We start from the raw sequence: 16,109 nt of genomic DNA, 5'->3' as shown, positions 1-16,109 counted from the left end.
ATTGTGGCAACCCTGCATTATTGATGATGGTTAGCATTTTTCAGCAATAAAGTATTTTTAAATGAAGCCATGTACGTTGGTTTTTAGACATAATGCTATTATTGCACACTTAATAGACTACATATATGTATAATTTTTAGATGCAGTGGGAAACTCAAAAATTCGTGTGATTCGCTTTATTGTAGTGGTCTGGGACGGAACTTGCAACATCTCCAAATATGCCTGTATTTTCTTTTTTCCCCCAAAAGAACTTTAAATCTTTCAAGCTCTCTTATTGTTTGTAAAGGTTTGGGCCCCCAGAATTTATCTGCCATGCTGCTCGGTCTTAGGTTGAAGGATTGAGGGGAGCTGCTGCCAGCCGACTGCTCCTTCCATAAAAGGCCACCATCTGGGTCTAATGTTATGATTCTGTTGCTGGGACCCTTCAAGGTGGGGAGGGTTATTTAAGGTTGGATATGGATGGTTATTTAAGGTTGGATATGGATATATAAGGTTGGATATTTAAGGTTATTTAAGGCTGGCCTTGAAAGTGCTAAATCCAACTTCCTTTCTTGAGAAGTAAATAACGTGAGCTGTATTTTTAGAGGGTTAAATCCTCCTGTTCTTGCCATATCCTAGCACTAGACAACGTGATTCCTTCATCATTGTTCCAAGGTGTTTAGATTAAAAAAAAATTATCCTTTTTCTTTTCAACAAAATAAAAGGAGGGAAATTTTTTTAAGGAAATGATGCTAATGGAACTACCGGATAAAATGGTAGTTAATAATGGGGTAATTAGGTCTGAATCCAGCTAGTCTTTTCTTTTTTTTTTTTTTGGATGGTTTATAAACTTTATTGTCTACCCTGTTTGGAATTGCATGGAATGTTCTAGAAGTTTCACAGAGTCTGGACCCCATCCCCCACCCCAAACCTTCTGGAATTTTCTACCTACCTCCATGTCCTGGGGCTCAAGGAATGTTCTTGGCTGTGATCTTCACTGAGAGAAAACAAACTTGAGAGCCCATGAGAAAGGTCCAGATATCACAGACCACTAGTGTTTTTACAAACAAACCCCCAAAGAACCCCAACCCCATTTGATGGAAACTTTGATAGAATCTTGCCCCAGGGACACTCTTATGCCACAGCTCCTTGGTTGAGAATCACCAGCCTCTGTACATTTTACTAAGCTTCACTTCCTGTAGTTTGTGTTTTGAAAAGAACAGACTTTCCCTCTTGTTTTCCAAATACGAAACACAATAACATTAAATGTTCTTTTTTAAAGTACGTTTGCCCTTCCCCCCAGACTAAGGCTCGCTGAGCCCAGCATGTCTGAACCAGAGTGGGCTTAAATCTTTACTACTGAATCATATGGTCACTGTAAAGCCATGACTAAGAGCTTGCCCCCAACCTCCAAGGCTAGAGAAAACAGAATGGTTCCCAAGAGACCAAGTTGAACTAGCTATGGGTTTATCCCGAATTATACAAGGATTTCACACAAAAGACTGAGTGCAGAAATTGGTATTAATAGTAGCAAAGCACCTCTGGCTTTGTTTAGAACCTAGACTTAGGTGCTCATCCTTATAGTAGATGTCCCGCAAAGGTTTTCTATCCCCCCACCCTGCCCTGGTTTTACACTCAACAGTGCATACACACTAGAGTACCTACCGTCTCACAGCTAATTCACGCCCCACATGCAGTGATTCAGGGTTAAGAGAGCTGATTATCACACCTCTAGCCAAGTGATGACCCACTGCTTAGCACCAATTAGGCATAGAGGTTAAAAAAAAGAAATCCTCAACCAGCTCTGAATAAGGAAGTGAAATTCCACCATGTGTCCTTCAGCAGTCCTGTCTACTCAAACTCCCCCAGTTCCCACAGTCTCAAGTCACCATGTTTCAAGGACTTGGCTTGTAGGGTCTCCCCACACTCAGGCAACTCAAACTCCCGGTTTGTTGCTCTATTTCTGGGAAGGGATGAGCTGCACAGTTAGTGATGGGTCCGGCTGGTCAAGGGATGACCAGGTAGGTGGCAGGCACACTGTCCTGAGGATAAACCTGACTCTACTGGCATCATATTTTAATCACCGAGCCCCTTAGAACATGGATAATAAGTGTGACAGCCCTCAAGAGAGCAAACGACTTGTTCCTCTGCCATCATGCCCACAGAGGAACTTCTCCAACGTCATATGCTAGATAAGCATGGGCACAGGAAGCCTTATTCCTTATGCTCATGACCTTGTTTTCTTTCCCGCTCCCACATGCCACCAACAGAAGGGGGAGTGGGGTCTGGGGCTGACCACCGAAGAATGGCCAGGTTCCCACAGATCACATCCTTACCCTACAATAGGTCTCATCCGCGGCTTGCGGAACTCACAGAAAGACGAGTTTCATACAACTCCGGAATTTTTCTTTTGGCAGCCACAACAGGCCACATTGCACGTTTCAGGGTTACAGAGGACCCCACGCTACATACGTGGGGCAGGAGCAGACAAGTCTCGCTTTACAAGGAAGCCAGAGCAAGTGTTCCAGAAATTGACAACATCTGGAAGCAGGCACCCCAGAGCCTCCAGGAAACCCCTCACTCTCGGGCTTTGGGGATGCTTCATTGGGGGCCTCTTTCTTAGGCATGGAAAAGCCTCTTTCCTGGACCAGAGGGGTAAGGATGTGTAGGTCAATGGCTAAGCTGGCCAGCCGGGGAACAGGAAGGGGAGAGCAGTTCCTTCGGACCCCAGCAGAAGACAACAGGTTCAAGAAGACAGGCAAGGCCATTTTCTTGGGGATAGGGGATGCTGGCTGGGGGCTGCTCGCCTCCCCTCTGCTCTGCGATTAAGACAAAAAGTCCATGATGATGAAGACTGTGATCAGAACGAAGACAGAAGCGTGTCTCAGGTCTCGGCCCAGCAGAAGCCCTTCTCGGCCCCACCCGCTTGCTGTCGCTGTCATGCCTGGTAGAAGGCATTGAAGTCAGACACGGTTCGGTTGGTGCCCAGCTAGGCCTGACCACAGCCTCGGCACAAGAGGTGGGCGGTGGGGCTGGGGGCAAGTCGGGTGGTCGCCTCAGAGGGCCGGACACTGGGCCGCGCACGTCCTGGTCACTGAGCAGGCCGCGGTCATGCTTGCGACACAGGGTGGCCAGAAAGCCAACACTGAGTCCAGCCAATGTCAACATGGGTGCAGGAGACCAGTGTGAGGCTAAGGCCGCAGTCCACAGGGGAGATGGACGAAATCGATTGTAGGGCAGTGCAACGGGAGATGTGGCGGTATGTGGTCTTGGGGTAATTAAGAATTTCTCTTTTCAAAAGATGGAGTGGTTCACATTGACAGCTGAGTGGACTCTGTCTACTACCCACCCAATGGACTTCCGCACCTTTCCTAGGAACAGAACACTATTTCTGTACTAGGACAAAGATTCCTTGATATCAGGATGGGAGGCCCTTCCCCCAATTTCAAGGGCCAGTAAACCCATTACCCTTCGCTAGGAATTGGTTTGGGATAAGCATGGGATCCATCCTGGCCAATGACATGGACAGGGAAATCTTCCTTCTCAGGACAAAAAGCATTATCAGGAAAAAGGTTTTGGCTTTCCTTGTCCCTTCTTTCATGTCTGGGGGATGCTTGTGTGAGGACATGATGCCTGCACTGTGGCAGCCATCTTGTTATCATGAAGAAAAGCCCTGGAGATAAAAAGCCAATTCTCTGAGGATGGAAGTCCTGGAAGAAAAGAAAGAGCCTGGCTTGTGAGGCATCATTGAGCAGCTGAACCAACAGTCAGTGAACACCTACTTCTGGGCTTCTTTCTGTGAGAGATAAAGCAAACCCCCATATGTGTAAATCACAATAAGTCAAGTTTTCCTTTTCTGTTTTAGTTTTAACTTTATTTATTTCCTCTTTGGGGGTAGGTAATTTATTCACATGGCTCAAAATTCAAAAAGTATCAAAGAGTAAACAGTGAAATGTTTCTCTTTCACTACTGCCCCTCAACCAGCAAGGTGTCCCCTCCCTGGAAGCAACCAATGTTACTGTTACTGTTACTGATTTATGCATATTCAAGCAAATATATACACATATATAACTTCCTCCTTTTTTTCCACAAATGGTAGCAAATTCTTTGCATATTTTTCCTTTTGGCTTTTTCATTTATCAAAATAGCTTGGCCATAATTCCATATGGGTATCAAAACGTCCTCCTTAATTGTTATATCTTCATAGTATCTCATTGTATGGGATCCCAATATCTGCACCATTTAACTAGATCCCTTGGATGATTTTTAATTAATTTCCAATCTTTATTATTAAAAACAGTTCTACAGTAACCTATGTCGTTTTGCACATGTGGAAGTATTGCTGTCAAAAATTTGCTAGAGGGCTTCCCTGGTGGAGCAGTGGTTGAGAGTCCGCCTGCCGATGCAGGGGACACGGGTTCGTGTCCTGGTCTGGGAAGATCCCACATGCCACCGAGCGGCTGGGTCCGTGAGCCATGGCCGCTGAGCCTGTGCGTCCGGAGCCTGTGCCCTGCAACGGGAGAGGCCACAACATTGAGAGGCCCGTGTACCACAAAAAAAAAAAAAAAAAAAAAAAATGCTAGAAATAAAATTGGGGGTCAAAAGATACATATACTTTATTTTGATAAATATTGCCAAATTGTCCTCCATAGAGATTAAACATCAGCAGTTTATAAGTGCCATTTTCATACACAAATACCAACCTTGCTGTGCTAGCGAACATTTTAATCTTTGCCAATCTGAAAGGTGAAAAATGGTATCTCAATGTCATTTTTATTTGCATTTTTTATTGTGAGTAAAGTTTTTCATTTCATTGTGACTGAACACTTTCATATGTTAAAGAGTCATTTGTAACTTATTTTCCACTAACTGTTCATTTCTCTTACCATTTTCTACTGGATAATTATGAAATATTATCTTGTTATCCCCCAAATCATCTATTGAACAATGATTTTTTTCTTCACTAATTTAAAACACTACCATTATCATAAACTCAATTTGTGTGTGAATTTGAATTTACTTCTGGATTTTCAATTCTCTTTCTTAGATCTGGTTTTTTAGTTTGCTAGCACTACAGTCTTCCAATTATATATTTTAGCTTTATATCTTAATATCTATGGGGCTCCTTTTAACCTCCTTTTTCAAAATTCTCCCAACCATATTTTCTTATTTGTTTTTCCACATGAACATCAGTTTATCTAGTAGAAAAGAAAAGAAAAGAAAAGAAAAAAGAAATGAAAAGAAAAGAAGAAACTCCCTCATGTCTTTCTGGTGCGAGCCTTCCTTTCGAGAACATGATATGCCTTTCTATTTGTTGATTCCTCTTATTCCTCTCAGTAGTATTTCAGTGTTTAATGTTTTTAAAATATAGCTCTTGAGTATTTCTTAAATTCATTCCTAGATGTTTCATCTTTGTAAGTGCCTTAGAAATGGAATTTATTTCTGTATTTTTACCCAGTCACCTACTGAATTCTCTTATCAACTAAAATAGGTTTTCAGTTGATTCTCTTAGATTATCAACTATAAAAAGTGTGAAATTAATCTCTGCTGTCTAACTTTATGCTTCTGATATATTTTAATCTTGTCTAAATGCATTGCCTAATACCTCCAGAAGAATGTTCAGTAGTAATAGTAGTAGTAATTAATGGACATTGCTGTCTTGATACTGATTTTAATGGAAATATTTTCAGTATGTCCCTATTAAGCAGGAGTTGAAATAGATATATTTACTTTATTATGCTAAGGAAATATCCATCTCTTACCATTTCACTGAGTTTTTAAATTACAATGGATATTGAGTTTTTATGAGAAGAAAACAAATGTCTTTTGAGCATCTACAAGGACAATTCACTACTTTTCCCCTTAAGTCTATTAATCTGATGAATGACATAAATAAGTTTCCTAATACTAAACTATCTTTACTTTCTGGAATAAACCACACTTGATCTTGAAGTATTTTCTTTTCATGTAGCTCTGGGATTCTGTTTGCTAAGATTTTATTTCATATTTTCATAAGTGAGCTTGGTCTACATTATTGGTCTCGTAGCTGAAGGCATTTCTTTTCTCTTTTTTCTGGTTTTATTTATTTATTTATATTGGGGTATAGTTGCCTTACAATGTTGTATTAGTTTCTGCTGTACAGTGAAGTGAATTAGCTATATGTACACACATATCCCCTCTTTTTTGGATTTCCTTCCCATTTGGGTCACCACAGAGCATTAAGTAGAGTTCCCTGTGCTATACCGCAGGTTCTCATTAGTTATCTGTTTCATACATAGTAGTGTATATATGTCAATCCCAATCTCCCAATTCATCCCACCCCTCCCTTTCTCCCCTTGGTGTCCATATGTTTGTTCTCTACGTCTTTATCTCTATTTCTGCTTTGCAAATAGGTTCATCTGTACCATTTTTCTAGATTCCACATATATGCATTAATATACGATATTTATTTTTCTCTTTCTGACCTACTTCGTTCTGTATGACAGTCTCCAGGTCCATCCTGAAGGCATTTCTAATGTAACAATCCACCCTAAAGGAATTATACGTTAGAGTTAATTTAGTTTAATATCTAGGACTGCCGCCTACTCACCCTCCCCAACCCATTCTTAACTCATCCCCCATCACACTTCTTAGCACAAAGTCATACGGTTCTATGTTAAGATATCTTCTTCCAGGTATCTGTTCACTTTTATGTACTTATGAAAAGAGTTACTCGTTCCAAGTAGCATACCTCTGAGGTCCTCAAATCATGACCCTCAAAACACCTGTTTGATAAAATGTCTTATTAGTCAAATAGGATGGTTTATACAGAAGCCGTTTCAGAGCAACAAGACCCCAAAAGGCAATCATGCTTGAGGCCGAAACCTTCCCTTTGGGGTTAGTCCTATTCATAGAGGTCTATCAGCATTGTCCAATAGATCTTTCTGTTATGATAAAAAGTATTATCTGCGTTGTCCAATATGGTAGCCTCTGGACACACATGGCTGACAAACACTTGAAATGTGATTAGTGTGGAGGAACGGAAATTTTACTTTAATTTAATTTCATATTTAAGTAGCTATGTGTGGCTAGCGGCTACTGTTCTGAACAGACTGACTCTAAGTGGTCTGTGGAGAAACCAGATTCAAGGAGCCTGTGGTTGCCAACAGCTGGGAAGGCAATTGTGATGGTAGAAAGAGCTCGGGCATGGAGGTACTCATTCATTCATTAAATCTCAAATATTTACCCACTGAGCACCTACTGTGTGCTAAGCACTCTTCTAGGTATCGAAGATACAGAGCTAAGATGACAAAGTTCCGGGGAATAGTGTGTCCTCTAGAGCAGGAGCTCACATCTCTCCATTCTTCGATCAAAGAATAAACCTTTCCTTCCGAACTGGAAAAAAAGAGTTCTTCTCTCATGAGATGAGGCAGATAATGAAAATAAATTAAAAAATAAGGAACAATAAGTATCATACTGCAAACTGAAATAGGGAAAGTGACAGTCACCCTACAGCTACTTGAGATTGAGTAGTCATGGAAGTCCTTCTTGAGGAGGTGACATCTGAGCTGAAGAGCAAGAGGAAGGATGTTCCAGACAGAGGGAACAGCTAGTGCAAAGGTCCTTGGCCCTTGGGACATTAGAGGAATTAGGCACCTCTAAGTCTAGGCTACAATCTGGTGGATGGAGGGGAAAGTGGTTCCAGATGGAGTCAGGAAGTCAGGCCAGGGCTTCCCTGGTGGCGCAGTGAATAAGAATAAGCCTGCCAAGGCAGGGGACATGGGTTCAAGCCCTGGTCCAGGAAGATCCCACATGCCATGGAGCAACTAAGCCCGTGCGCCACAACTACTGAGCCTGCGCTCTAGGGCCCGCGAGCCACAACGACTGAGCCCACGCGCCTAGAGCCCGTGTTCCGCAACAAGAGAAGCCACCACAATGAGAAGCCTGCGCACCACAACGAAGAGTAGCCCCCGCTCGCCACAACTAGAGAAAGCCCACGCGCAGCAACGAAGATCCAACGTAGCTAAAAGTTAATTAATTAAAAAAGAAGTAAAGTTGCTTTGATGTAAGAATGAAGTACATTGTGTCAGGATGTCAATCTCTCATCTATTGTCTTTGATAACCACTCAGCTCCATCGCTGAGGGGCCCGGCTGGGGGCTTATCAGTAAGAACACGTGGAGAAGCAACTATGGCAGGAGGACATCTAGACCGTAAATACTGAGAGTGTGTGAGGATTATCCAGAGTTCGGTCTGGGAAAAAGCGACCCTTTGCTGATCCAGCTCTGTGACAATTTTGAGACACTTGCACCTGCCGTGGCCAGGCTGCTCTCGGCGGGCAGTGGCATTAAAACCGCAGCAGTCTCAGGAAGAGAGGGGACATCTCTTCCTGTATTGATGAGGCACTCCTCGTAGGCAGTGTCGCAAGCAGAGCCACGGTCCCTGGAGTGAGGGATAACCCTCCGCCCCTGGAGTGATAACCCTCTGAGCAGCCCAACCTGCCCCGACGCCGGTGCCTTTGTTCCCTAGCAACATGCTTTAGCATTAGGGACTTTCGTTTTTTGCGCTGGCAGCTGCAAGTCAGCTCTTGGTTGGTCAAGTGTCTCCCTGGAGTACCAACCTGTATAAAAATAAACCTTGAAACTAAATTTGGACTTTATTCCTTTCATCTCCCCCTGTCCTGGAAAACATAGTGTAATCAATCTATCATCTGTTTGGAGTATGTAAGTTTACTGGCTTATTAAGAGACATCATACTGTACGCTATTGCCTTGTGAAATTATGATTCCTGCAGTCCTGTGCTAAACTGTTGGCAAAGACAATCTCTGTCTCCGAGCATAATTTGCCGTCCCCCAGACAAAGCAAATCACTCCCATTATTCGTAAAGGGGAAGGTGACACAGGTACAGAACTAGTGGGCTGCTCCCACCACTAGGCAACGTAGCAGCATTCACTGTTACCTATCAGGCCCTTAGGAATTCTGGCATAAAAGTTTAAAGGTATAGTTACAGTTTCTTGCGTAGGGGTAATCCCCATTTCCAGCACCCACCGTTGTATCCCTGGCCCTGGGACCACTGGAGCAGACAGGATAAAAGCAAGTAGTGGTGATATGGAGAAGAGCTGTATAGTGTCACCAGCATTCTCCCCCACCCCCTTTCCCAGATCCCCCAGGAAATTGGAGGAATCTATCCAAGGGGACTCCCCCTTGGCCCCCCTCATGTTGAGTGTGAGTGCACACTCAGGGAGGCACGTAAGCCAGCCCCTCATGCCGTTATCTCCCGCGTTCTAGATAGCAAATGTTTCATCTACCTGTTCCAATTTGCTATTAGACCGTTACTCTGAGGATGAAACGCAACACGGTTTGTCCATTTGATGTGATATCTCTTTACCCACCGTTGGACCTGATGGACTGTAAAGTACATCCCTTGGTCTGAAGAAATGGAGCTCAGCGGCCCAGATGAGTACGTTATCTTCTGTACCAATTCCTTCACAGTATTTTGGACGTTTATGTCTACCACTGCGTGTGCAAAGCCTAGTCCAGAGTGTCTATTCCTTTTAAGGCCCATTTATAGCCCCCCAGGTCTACCTGCATGAGTCCAATGCAATCCACTTGCCAGCTCTGCGTGGGGCCTTCCCTGGGGAATCCTCCCCAGCGCCGTCTCTGGGTTCTGCAGTCTGTCTCTCTTGTTGACAGAGAGGACAGTTCCTGTTGGCATTCTGTGCCTCAGAATGTGAAGAGGACTCTGTCTAGATTCAGCCCATCCTGCATTGCTGCACCACCCACATGTCTGCTCACTTCATAGACCCAGGTGGCCCCCTCAGGGGAGTGCATCAGAAGGTCTGCTTGCCCGTTCCAATCACCTTCTCAGTCTGGAAGGGGTTCTTCTGATGGGCATTCCCAGAGTGATTTCCACCTGGTCGTGCCCTATACAGGCACCCCCATATCAGTCCAGTCTTCCGTTGCCCATTTACCTTGACCATATGGCCAAGCCATTGGCTACTGCCCATGAGTCTGTAAAAAGCCAGACATAGGGGCTGTTTACCATTGTTCAATTCTTTCATCACTGCTAGAAAACAGCATGAAATTCAGCGCAATGAGAGACGGCCCTCTTCTATCAGTCTTTCTATCCAACAGTCTTAATGCGGCTTTCCAACAGGATACTTACTCCCTTTGTTTTGGAACTACCATCAACATCAATTTTCATCCAAACTTTCACCTTCATTCCATCAACCATGGCATCTGCATATCCTCCTAATCTAATCTTAGCCCTGTTATGACTTCACCAACAGGTGCATAGGGCTCTCCTGTCAAGCCCAGAAGAGCCTCCTCCCCCATCCCAGCCATTTTATCCACTCACATGCATATGGCCTTGAGTCCCCAGTTGGGGGATGGAACAAGAAGACCCTGGCCTCTCCACCAATCTTTACCTCGATTAAGCTAAGCACTGCCCCACACATTTCTCTTCGTAATCTTTGCCTTCCGATTTTCAAAACTCCTACAAAATCGGGTAAATGGAACAAACTAATTTAGGGCCTTTTAATGTTGGGAGACCAGCAGGGGATTCCATTGGTCCACCCAACCTTCAGTAGAATTTATCAACAGCTTTGTTTCAACACCATTAAAAGTCCACCATCATTCACCTCATTTCTCAATAACCATCTCAAGACTTCCACCCCGATGGGACTGCCCTGGACGTTCCCCTCTGTCTCACCCCATTTTCTTGTTAATTACTTTAATGGTCTTGATATCAGTAAGAATCACACAAGGAAGTTGAGACCGCGAGTCTGATAGGGCTTCTGGGATTGTCGTCCAATTTTGCAGCAGGAAGGATATATGAGGTGTGCCTACTAAAGGGGTCCCTTTAATCACAGCGTTTCCTATGACCTGGGTAACAAGTATGATCAGCAGGTGAATATCCTGGGCATCACAAAGCCGGTCCTGCAGGGCTTGTACGTGAAGCATATAAGCTGCTTCATCTGGGGTGTTCCACTTGGCATTTATAGGGGGAGCTGGGTAGTCCCTCCTCTCAGGATAAACACACTTTACAGTGGCTTTCATCCAGCCATCTGATTGTTCAACAGTGGTCCGGTGTCAACCCAACACACTCTTCCACTCTGCAGCATCAAAACCAAAGACACAGCCCCTAAATTAAATACTCCCACAATCCATCCCAGTAAGGGTTCTTTAGGAAGTTGATGATACCAGTCTACAAAACGAGACAATTCCTTCTCACTCTACTCCCTGGTTTCAGTAGCTTGTTCGTTTTGTCCTCCCCCCGATGTTGTCTACCTTCTCCATAAGCAGAGGACTTATGGTGCTTTCTGTTGTCCTGGCATAACTTTTCCCTTGGGAGCAGCTTTGAGGCCGGTGGCCAAAGCTCAGACTGACCTCAGTCTGAGTTTGGTCCAACATCTAGTCTGCAGTGCTCGCTTTTACTTTCACTTTCACTATGTCAGCTAACAATAACTAAGGGACTGTGTATTTAGCATGCTTCTGATTGTTTTTCATTTCTTATGTATCCAGTAAGCCAACTCCTTGGGAACTGAGTCTACCACCATTGCTAAATCCCACTGGTAACTGATCACAGCACAGCGGCAGTTTCAGACTATGCGTGACTAGGTAGCCATCCGGGATCAAAGCTTCCTCATCCTGCATCCTTTCATGCTTCTCTTTCCCAAACCACAAGTTTCCATGAGCCAAGGCTGTTTTAGCAAATCCCACTTCTCTGACAGAGGTTAATAGGATCTGCTTCTATTCACAACACTTCTGACACCAAATGTGTGGGTTTTCCACAGCAAGATACCCTTCCGTTTTCACACCTGCTGGGTGTGCTACAATTTAGCTCAGTGTTGACACTAAGCACCCAGAGTTAGCAGGTTACCCACACTTCTGTCCAACGTGGCAACAAATCAGGGGTCCCCAAGACCCCCTCGTCAGGTTCCATCATTTGCTATAACAACTTACAGAACTCAGGGAAACACTTTGTTTACTAGTATAGGTTTATTATAAAGGATATTATAAAAGATAAAAATGAGAAGCCAGATAAAGAAGTACATAGAACAAAGTCTGGAAGTGTCCAGAATACAGGCGGTACCGTCCCCACAGAGCTTGGGGAGCACCACCCTCCCAGCTCGTGGATGTGTTCACCAACGTGGAACCTCTCTGAACCCCATGGTTTAGGGATTTTTATGGAGTTCTCATCATGTAAGCATAATCAATGACTAACTCAATCCCCAGCCCCTCTCCCCTTCCTGGGGGGATGGGGGGGTAGGGCTGAAAGTTCCAAGCTGCTAATCATGGCTTAGTCTTTCTGGTGAACAGTTCCCATCCTGAAGTCACCCAGGAGCCCACCCAGAGTCACCTCGTTAGAACAAATGACACTCATATCACCTAGGAAATCCCAAGGGTTTTAGGAGTCCTGCCAGGAACCAAAGACCAAATATAGAACAAAAGATGCTCCTAGCAGCCCTATAACTCAGGAAATTACAAAGGGTTTTAGGAGCTCTGTGTCAGGATCTGGGGGCAGAGACCGAACACATATGTCTTATTATGTCACTGGAGTGAGAGAGGATATCCTGTCCTGCTCCTGAACTTTATTCATTCTGTCACCATTAGGTTTGATGTTACCTGTGGGTTGCTCATAGATATTCTTTATTAGGTTAAGGAAGTTCCCCTCTAGTCCTAGTTTGCTGGAAGATTTTATCACGAATGAATTTTAAATTTTGCCAAATACTTTTTCAGCATCTACTGAAATGATTATATGGTTTTTCCTATTTGGTCCATTGATGTGAAGTATGACATTGATTGATTTATGAACGTTTAACCAAATATATTATCCTTTTTACATATTACTTGATTTGATTGTTGATATTTTGTTGAAGAATTCTGCACCAGTGTTTATGAGGAATACTGGTGTCTGTAATTTTTTTTCTTGTAATTTCTTTGTCTCCTTTTGATATTATAGTAAAGCTAATTTTGTAAAATTGGTGAGGAAGTATTCCCTCTTCTATTCTCTGGAAGAGACTGTGTAGAATTGGTATTATTTCTTTCTTAAGTGTTGGTATAATTGATCAGTGAAATAATCTCAGCCTGGAGTTCTATTTACTGGAAGGTTTTTAACTATCAACTCGATTTCTTTCAGGTTATCTGTTTCCCCTTGAGTGAGTTTTGGTCTTTGTCTTTCAAAGAATCAGTCCATTTCATCTAAGTTATCAAATTTATGACCATAAAGTGGTACCTGGTATTCCTCTGGGTAATTTCTATAGACTTATATTCAAGTCCACTAGTCCTTTTCTTGGCTGTACGGAGTCTACTGATGAGCCTGTCAAAGGCTTTCTTCATTTCTGTTACTATGTTTTTATTTTAAGTACCTCCATTTGATTCTTATGGTTTCCTCTTCTGAAATCATCCATCTGATCTTGGCACGTTGTCTACCTTTTCCATTAAAGCCTTTAACATATTAATCACAGTTATTTTAAATTCCACATCTGATATTATATCTGAGTCTTGTTCTGATGATTCTTTGTCTCTTCAGATTGTGTCTTATCCGTCCTTCCTGTGTGCCTTGTGACTTTTCGTTGAAATCTGGACATGCTGCATAACACCATAGATACTGATGTACATATTTTTTATGCTTGAAGATGAGCATTTCTTTTCCTTCTGCCAGTCCTTTAAGTCTCAGGGTTTCTGAAACAGGAGGGAAGGGGGCAGGACAACCCTAAAAGAATGACGTAGTCGTTGAGAATATGACATAAACTGGTTAGAACCAACTAGGTCCAAGATGGTGGAAGATTCAACTTCCAGGGACCTTGAGCCCCATTATATGCTCACTGTAATACATTAGCACGTGCTAAATGAAACACCCACAGGCCCCGAGGCCAACCATGAAAGGCCAAAAAGTGGGTGATGGCCCAGTTCCTGGAAATCCCCACCCCTTCCCCCAGATAATTGAAATAATCCTCCCAGTCATCAGCCTAGGAAATTACCCAGCCTGTGAAAACTAACCACCCCCATATTGCAGGGCCTCTCCCGCCTGAGTTTCATTAAGTCCTGAGACCAGCTGTGTGATTTTAGCTAAAAGACAGTGGGTTCAAGTCCCAGTCTGGGTTTTGGCTGGGTTTGAGTCCCAGACCACGGGCTCAAGTCCCAATCCAAGTTGTGAGGTTTCATTTCCATTCACCTAGTCAGGAGTTGGACTGGGCTTGAAGTTTCCTTTGCTACGGTTACTTGCAGTGCACTGGGGTCTTCAAGTTCCTTTCATGGTACCTTGTTTGTGTCTCCCCACTTGGCTTTGCATCTTCCTTTTGTGCTGTTTCCCAGAGAGTCTGTCTCTTGCAAGCTCTCCCAGGTGTATTTCTGTTAATTTGACTGGACGCTTGTTCATGCGGTGGTGGGAAGTAGAGGAGGATTCGTGCTCTCTGGTGTTATCACCAGAGTCTTAGGCAGGCAGTCTTAGGCACTATGAACCTGGGTCCACTATGAACCAGTGACCCTCACGAGTGTTCCCCCTTCTTCCCCAGATGCACTGCTGCGACCAGCATGTGTTCCTGTTCTCCCTGAAAGGAAAAGCTTCTTTTGTTCCCTGATCCCCTTCCCCGATTTCAGTGGATTTCCATCAGTGCTCTCAGCCTACAGGTTTTGATGACCTTTCTCGAGCAGATGAAGTCTGAGAGGAGTGGAATTTTAACAGTGATAGCCAGCAGCGGGGAGGAGGGGCAGTTCTCAGAACACTCCCCCATTTCCACTGTCTTCCCGTGGGTGACCGGTGGGGCTCCTGAAGGAAAAGCCTGAAAGGGAATGTAAACCCCTCTGTGTCTATAGCTCCCAGGGGGTTCACACTCTCTCAATAGTCAATCCTAGGCCTTTACTAATTTGTTTAAAAAAATTCTAGGGACTTCCCTGGTGGCGCAGTGGTTAAGAATCCGCCTGCCAATGCAGGGGACACGGGTTCGAGCCCTGGTCCGGGAAGATCCCACATGCCACGAAGCAACTAAGCCCGTGCGTCACAACTACTGAGCCTGCACTCTGGAGCCCGCGAGCCCCAACTACTGAGCCCGCATGCCACACTACTGAAGCCACCGCAATGAGAAGCCCGCACACTGCAACGAAGAATAACCCCCGCTCACCACAACTAGAGAAAGCCCGCGCACAGCAACGAAGACCCAACACAGCCTAATTAATTAATTAAATTGTTAAAAAGTCTAGTTTAATCCTCTTTCTCAAGTAAGCAAATCACAGTTCCTATTTCTCCATGCAGGTGCCTGTCACCCTCTAGATTCCGGGTTAATTGTTTGTCCTATGACCTCAGTTCTCTAATGAGATCAAGAAAAGTCGTGTGCAGTTTTTCTAGCTATTTTCTTGTGCAGATGGGAGCAATACTCCTGCCAGCATTTCAGTGTGGATCAGAAGTCCACTAAAGGGTGTTAAGCAGAAGAATAAAATGATCAGCTATGTAACTTTATTTATTTCCCTTCCAGTTTTATTGAGATATAATTGACATCCAGCACTGTACAAGTTTAAGGTGTACAGCATAGTGACGTGACTTACATGCATCGTGAAATTATGACCACAATAAGTTTAGTGAACATCCATCATCTCAGATACAAAATAAAAGAAATAGAAAAAAAATGTTTTTCCTTGTCATGAGAGCTCTTAGGATTTACTTTCTTAACAATTTTCGTATATAACATAAGCAGTGTTAATTACATCTATCATGTTGTACATTACATCCTTAGTGTTTACCTTATAACTGGAGGTTTGTACCTTTTGGCTACCTTCATCCAATTCCCCCTCCTCTGGTAACCACAAATCTGATCTCTTTTTCTATGAGCTTGTTTGTTTCTGAAGTACAGTTGACCCACAACACTATGTTAGTTCCTGGTGCCCAACATAGTGATCCGATATTTCTATATATTTCAAAATGATCACCACCAGATTGCAACTTCAAATACTACTCTGACTACAGTGGGGAGAATGGATTTGTTGGTAGCAAGAGAGGAAGGGTGTGGAGATGTCAGGAGGAGCCCATTGCTGTCATACGTGAAGGAGGTGATGGTCACCTGGACAAGGCTTGTAGCAGTGGGGATAAGAAGAAGATGGACTCTAGAGATACTTGGGGAGTAGAGTAAATAGAACTTGCTAACTGATTGGATGTG

The sequence above is a fragment of the Globicephala melas genome, chromosome 10, assembly GCF_963455315.2.
Source record: "Globicephala melas chromosome 10, mGloMel1.2, whole genome shotgun sequence".
Classification (NCBI taxonomy): Eukaryota; Metazoa; Chordata; class Mammalia; order Artiodactyla; family Delphinidae; genus Globicephala; species Globicephala melas.
The sequence above is the reverse complement of the archived record's forward strand: the minus strand, read 5'-3'. Positions refer to the sequence as shown.